The sequence below is a fragment of the Prionailurus bengalensis genome, chromosome F2, assembly GCF_016509475.1.
Source record: "Prionailurus bengalensis isolate Pbe53 chromosome F2, Fcat_Pben_1.1_paternal_pri, whole genome shotgun sequence".
NCBI classification, from domain to species: Eukaryota; Metazoa; Chordata; class Mammalia; order Carnivora; family Felidae; genus Prionailurus; species Prionailurus bengalensis.
The window spans coordinates 37,310,190-37,316,189 of record NC_057353.1 but is presented as its reverse complement, the minus strand read 5'-3'; positions in this window follow the sequence as shown (position 1 = coordinate 37,316,189).

Below are 6,000 nucleotides of genomic sequence, written 5' to 3'. Positions count from 1 at the left end.
CTTTGCCATATTCTGTTGGCTAGAACCAAGTCACAGATCTGATCCATAATCAAGGGGAGGAGATTTCACTGGGTAGTAGGGATTGTGGGTACCTCTTAGAATTCTGCCTACCATAACCACTATGCTATCCATAGGAAGGAAAGGAGGTTGCAAATGTTTCAGGTAGGCCCACACTCTACCACTAGTCAGAAGAGAATAGCTATAAAATACACTTCGGCAGGCTAGGCACTGGGCACTCAGCTTAAGTGTTGGGACATCAAGCTTGGTACACCTTGGCAGAGGCTTGGGCTTCAAGAGAACAAGTCAGCTAGGGGAAGATAGAACCACTGTGGTCTGAAAACCAGAGAGGTCTCCTCAAAGGCCTGTGTCAAACCTGGGGCGCTTCTCATGATCTTGAGAGGGAAGGAGAAAGCAGGGCCCAAAGACAAATAAAAGTAGGAATGAAAAGACTTATTTTAACCACTAATGTTGTGGTATCTTACTCTTGCAAATTTTACTGAAAAATAAATGGCCCGGTGTGATGAAAGGACTGTGCACTTAAGGGGCCCTGAGTTTTACCAGCTTCTGGTAAAGCCACCTCTGCCCTTGCTACACGTTTTCATAGAGTTCAGGTTTTTCCTTTTGTAGCTCTTAATACAATTGTGGTTGTGTCTCTCTTTTATACAGTAGGGTGTGGGGGGGAGTCTTTTTTTTTTTTTTTTTTTTTTTTTTTTTACACATCCTTCTATCCCCCACATCTAGCAAATGTTTGGTACATAGTGAGCCTTCCGCACAGATTTGTTGAATGAATAAACACTGAGGCTGTTGCCATCTTCTAAAGGCAGTACCATAAATATAATTTAGACAACTTGTAGCACTGATAGGCACTACTAAGGCATAGACTGGGGGCATGTAAAAAAGCAGTCACTCCAAATGCCCTGAGTTATTTCACTTCGGCAGGAGCCATGGGGTTTGACTTCAATGCCTGAGGATATATTACTCCTGAAGGCTAGTATTTCTTAATTGTTTTGTGTTCAGACTGTGCTCAGCACCCTACATGTCTACTAGTCCTCATAAGCATTTGTGAGGTTTATACTATTATTATCCTCATTTGGAAACTGAGGCAAAGAACAATTAGGCAAACTGCCCAGCTATTAACTAACAGTGATGGAGTCTGAGCCCAGCCCGGGGCCAGCTCTCTGCCAGTGCATTGTCACTGTGCTAGTGGGGTGTAGACATGGGAGTCAGACTGTTGGGGCTCAAGCAGAGCTATATGGCTCACTAGATATGTCAAGTTTAGGCAGTCAAGAACTTTTTCTGTTTCATTTCCTTATCTGTGAAGTGCAGATATTAAGAGTGCTAACTTGAAAAGGTTTTACTCAGGTTTAAATAATATATTTAAAGCACTTGCAACAGGGCATGATACATACAGAACAGTAAATGCTCATTATGATCATGTACTTAGAGACTGAGCAGTAGGTAGCCCAGAGTTAAGGGAAACCCCTGAAATCACTATATAATGTGTTTTCATTTTTCTCATGGAACCACAGGCTATGACTATTTAGCAAGTTCAACAAGATTATTATCCAGAAGATAAACTACCCCAGGGAAGAAGAAAAAAAAAAGGAAAAGCCTACAAAATGCCTTGTTCTTGTGTTGTCTAGAAATTGCAATCATTGCTGTTTCATATTTTTGTTAGAGAGTTCTATAGACACCTAACATGAAGTGTCCAAAATAAGTAAACAAAGTTGTGTTTGGATGAAATCAAGGCTCACAGCTTCTGTCCCTGGGGAAGAGATTGAAGAAGGTGATCAGTTTCCATCAGTTTGACAATTTAAGTGGTGTATGTTCTCAACCCCCCTCGGAGCTATAGTGGTGGAATGGGAACCCAGCCCCCTTATGCAGAGGCGGGGAGAGACTGAAGAAGGAGACAGCCCTCTCCATGTTGGTAGGTGGCAATTTTAATAATAGCAAAGGAACTTACATATGAGGCTCGTCTTGAGCGGCAAGATGAATCGATCCCTGCACCCACCCTCCAAATCTTAAAAGCTTATAAAAAGGCCCTAAGTGGGCTCAGTCATGCACACTGTGCAGGTGTTTTCAACATCACATCACCATCTCAAGGCTGTGTCCTTGGAGCAGCCTCTGGGAGCAGGAAAGACAAGTTGAACCCACATTCCAAGGGCAGGAGCAGGGGTGAAGTGCCTTTGAAGTGCCCTGGTCCATCTCACGGGTCAACTGGTGGTCACATCTTTTTTGATCTAACAAGTGGGAATATGAATTAATATGAAGACAATTCTCAGTTGAAAATAGGGGAAATGACTCCCCCTTTTTTTGGAGCATTTACTTTAGAAAACTTGTCATTGTAAATTCTTCCGTGGCCTCTGAAATGTATGTAGATCCTTTTTAAAAGGTTAAATAAAACTCTGCTACCTTTACAACCCAGTAATCTCTCTCAAGGACCAGGGGGCCATCTCTTTGAAATGTAACAATCAAGAAAGATAGACCCCATTTCCTAGTTCAACCTGTAAAACTATCGCCTGTCATAAAGATATGAGTTTGTCAGGGCACCTGGGTGGCTCAGTCAGTTAAGCATCAGGCTTCTGCCCAGGTCATCTTGTAGTTGGTGAGTTCGAGCCCCACTTTGGGCTCTGTGCTGACATCTCAGAGCCTGGAGCCTACTTCAGATTCTGTGTCTCCCTCTCTCTCTGCCCCTCCCCCACTCCTGCTCTCTCTCAAAAATAAATAAACTTTAAAAAAAAGATATGAGTTCGTCTTCTGGATAAAGGCAATTAGCTAACACAATTGCCAGGTGAACCTAAGATGAGCTATGTGTGACAAATGAGGCTGTCAAGTCCTCTTATTCAAGGACTAGCCATTGTTTATCTGGAGAACATGTTATGGAATGAGTTTTATCTGCTTGCCTATATAAAAGGGTGAGATTTCTCTCAGCGATCTTTTGAGCAGATTGTCTGGAATTCTGGCTTATGCTTATTCGATAATAAAACAGTTCCCTTTCCCTTCTATATTTGTGGAAAGGGTGTCTGGTATGTCAGAAGATTCTGTTTTAACTATGTTTCCCCAATGGCAATGAACTTCAAACCCCTTAGTGCCCAGCCCTAACGTCACACAGTTACACTGGCCTCAGGCCTCACTGCCAGGGAAATAAAAAAAACCATGTCTTCCAGAAAAGGCCAGAGAGTTGTTTAGCATTGTCTGGGAGGCGGCATGAGAAATCCTTTGACTGATTTGTTTCACTACTGAACAATTGGAAGAAAGCCCACCCGAAAGGGGAATTCTTGACTACTTTAGGTGGGAGGTGCTGGCCATGGGATCAGTAACATCCTTAAAGGTAGAAGTATGATTCTGAGAAAAAGGAACAACAATTGAAAATGCTCCCACCTCCATTTTCGATCCAGCATTCATTCACTCCTGGCTGCATAGTATGGGGATTGCTAAACGGTAGCGTGAACTGAAAAGAAAAGCCGACCTCAAAATAGGTTAGTAAATGCTTGATTCATCATCTTACTGAGGACGATAGTCCAGGGGACAGTATTTCACATTGCTCTGAAAGAACTGCTCCAAAGCATGTCAGTTTCCAGGGCATTATATATTAAAAGGTTAAAGGGTAGTGGTATCTGTAAGCAGTTCCCCAAGGTCTGCCCGTCACAAGATATAATTCGATCAGTTGTGAAAACCAATGTTTATTAATTTCCACATAGACATGTTGAAGACCCTCAGCTCATCTTAATACATTCATTATGTTTCTATCATGTCTGATAAAAAATATTGCGTGCATGCCTCCACTTATCTGGTTTACTGGTTCTTCTTGTTTTTCGTTTCTTCTTGAGGTCACTTGAAAGGGTCACAGGAGGCTGACATCATTCACCTACTGCAGTGTTAGTGCACAGGAGTGCTCAGAGGACTTGGTCCAGGCTGCTGTTGCAGGGATCTAAAGAGATTGCACAGAGGGGCGCCTGGGTGGCTCAGTCGGTTAAGCGTCCGACTTCAGCTCAGGTCATGATCTCACACTTTGTGGGTTCGAGATCTGCATCGGGCTCTGTGCTGACAGCTTAGAACCTGGAGCCTGCTTTCAATTCTGTGTCTCCCTCTCTCTCTGTTCCTCCCCCTCTCATGCTCTCTCTCTCTCCTTCAAAAATAAATAAAAACATTAAGAAAAAATCTTCAAAGAGATTGCACTGAGAAGCACAAGATCTGCTTATCTTGTTTGTGTCCTGACTCCACTACAGATTGGCTTTCAGCTACTGGGCAAGTGAACTTTTACCAGCTTTATTTTCCTCATCATAAAACTGGGGTGTTGGTGTAAATTATCTCTAAAATCACTTCTGTTCTAGTTTTAGTAGTTCTAAAAATCTGTGATTTTACAAATAAATTAGATTTGGCAACGTTATTATAGGCCACCTGGTGAGGTACTAAGAAGGTCATTGTGAAATGCTATTAAGACTTTTAAAAAGCTGGTAGATAATATTCTTCCTTCAGAATATTAGCTCTTATGCTTCTCTGGTGCTTGAGTACCTCATCTAATTTTACACATTTTAGGTGAATATTAAACTTCATATTTTCAAAGTGCTTAGCAATCTCAATTAGCTTCTTGAATGACCTCTGGAAGGGAGGTTTGCCCATGATCCCAAACAAAGGCTTATTTGTTCTTGTGCCATAGAGGCAAGTCTTACACTTTGCAATTTGGGGGTCTGACATCCTTTTATCTTCCAATTAAAAAAAATAAATTATACAGGGTGACTGTGTGGCTCAGTCGGTAAAGTGTCCGACTTTGTCTCAGGTCATAATCTCACAGTCTGTGAGTTCGAGCCCCACGTTGGGCTCTGTGCTGACAGCTCAGAGCCTGGAGCCTGCTTTGGATTCTGTGTCTCCCTCTCTCTCTGCCCCTCCCCCATTCACACTCGGTGTCTCTCTCTCTCTCAAAAATAAACATTACTAAATAAATAAATAAATACTAGTTAAACAGCCAATTTAATTCAACTAATCCACTGATGTTTGGGTAACTCTACTAATAATTCACAGACTAACTTGATATATACTGTATACTCCCATATAAAGATAAAACAATTAAGACACAGAAGTTAAATTTTTTATTCTAGTAAAATATACAATAGAATTATTGCAGTAAAATAATTCTAGCAAAATGAAATTAGGGTCGAGCTATAAAAATAGAACTCACTTGTTCCTTACCCTCAGATAATCTTCATAATAAAAAAGATACACTTTGGGTCAACACTGGTTCTCCACATGCTTCTCATTTCCCCAAACTGCACCTGCTTTCACAGTTCAACATAAATATTGGAAACAAGTGTAAAAAAGTTTCCATGAGTAGTTCAATTTAATAAACAGTTACATCAAGTATCCATCACTATAGTAAATATTAGATATACAAAATGATTTAGATAGTAGGGACCCAAATATGATTTAGATGCAGCCCCTACCCTTAAGGAACTAGAAAGGAGGGAAAGGAACTCAATATTTGTTTGATACCCATGATGTATAGTGTAGTATCTCATTTAATACTAACAACAATATTGCAAAGTAGATATAATTTAAGCCCACCTATATGTAAAGGGAGACTAAGCTACCTTTATTGGTACTTGTGTGTTATCCTGAGACAATGAAATCCTAGCCCTGTTAAACCTATGCTTTCGCTTAAATTAGAAGTTGATGACCAAGTTAATGAAATTTTAGAGGATGACAAGATTGTCTTTTTAAAAAAAATTTTTTTAACATTTATTTATTTTTGAGAGACAGCACAAGCAGGGGAGGAACAGAGTGAGAGGGAGACACAGGACCTGAAGGAGGCTCCAGGCTCTGAGCTGTCAGCACAGAGCCCGACGCAGGGTTGGAACTCACGAACTGTGAGATCATGACCTGAGCTGAAGCTGGACACTTTACCGACAGAGCCACCCGGGTGCCCCAGATTGTCTTTTTATTTATCTTTTTTTCCCCAAGTTTTTATTTAAATTCCAGTTAGCTAACATACAGCTATGTTAT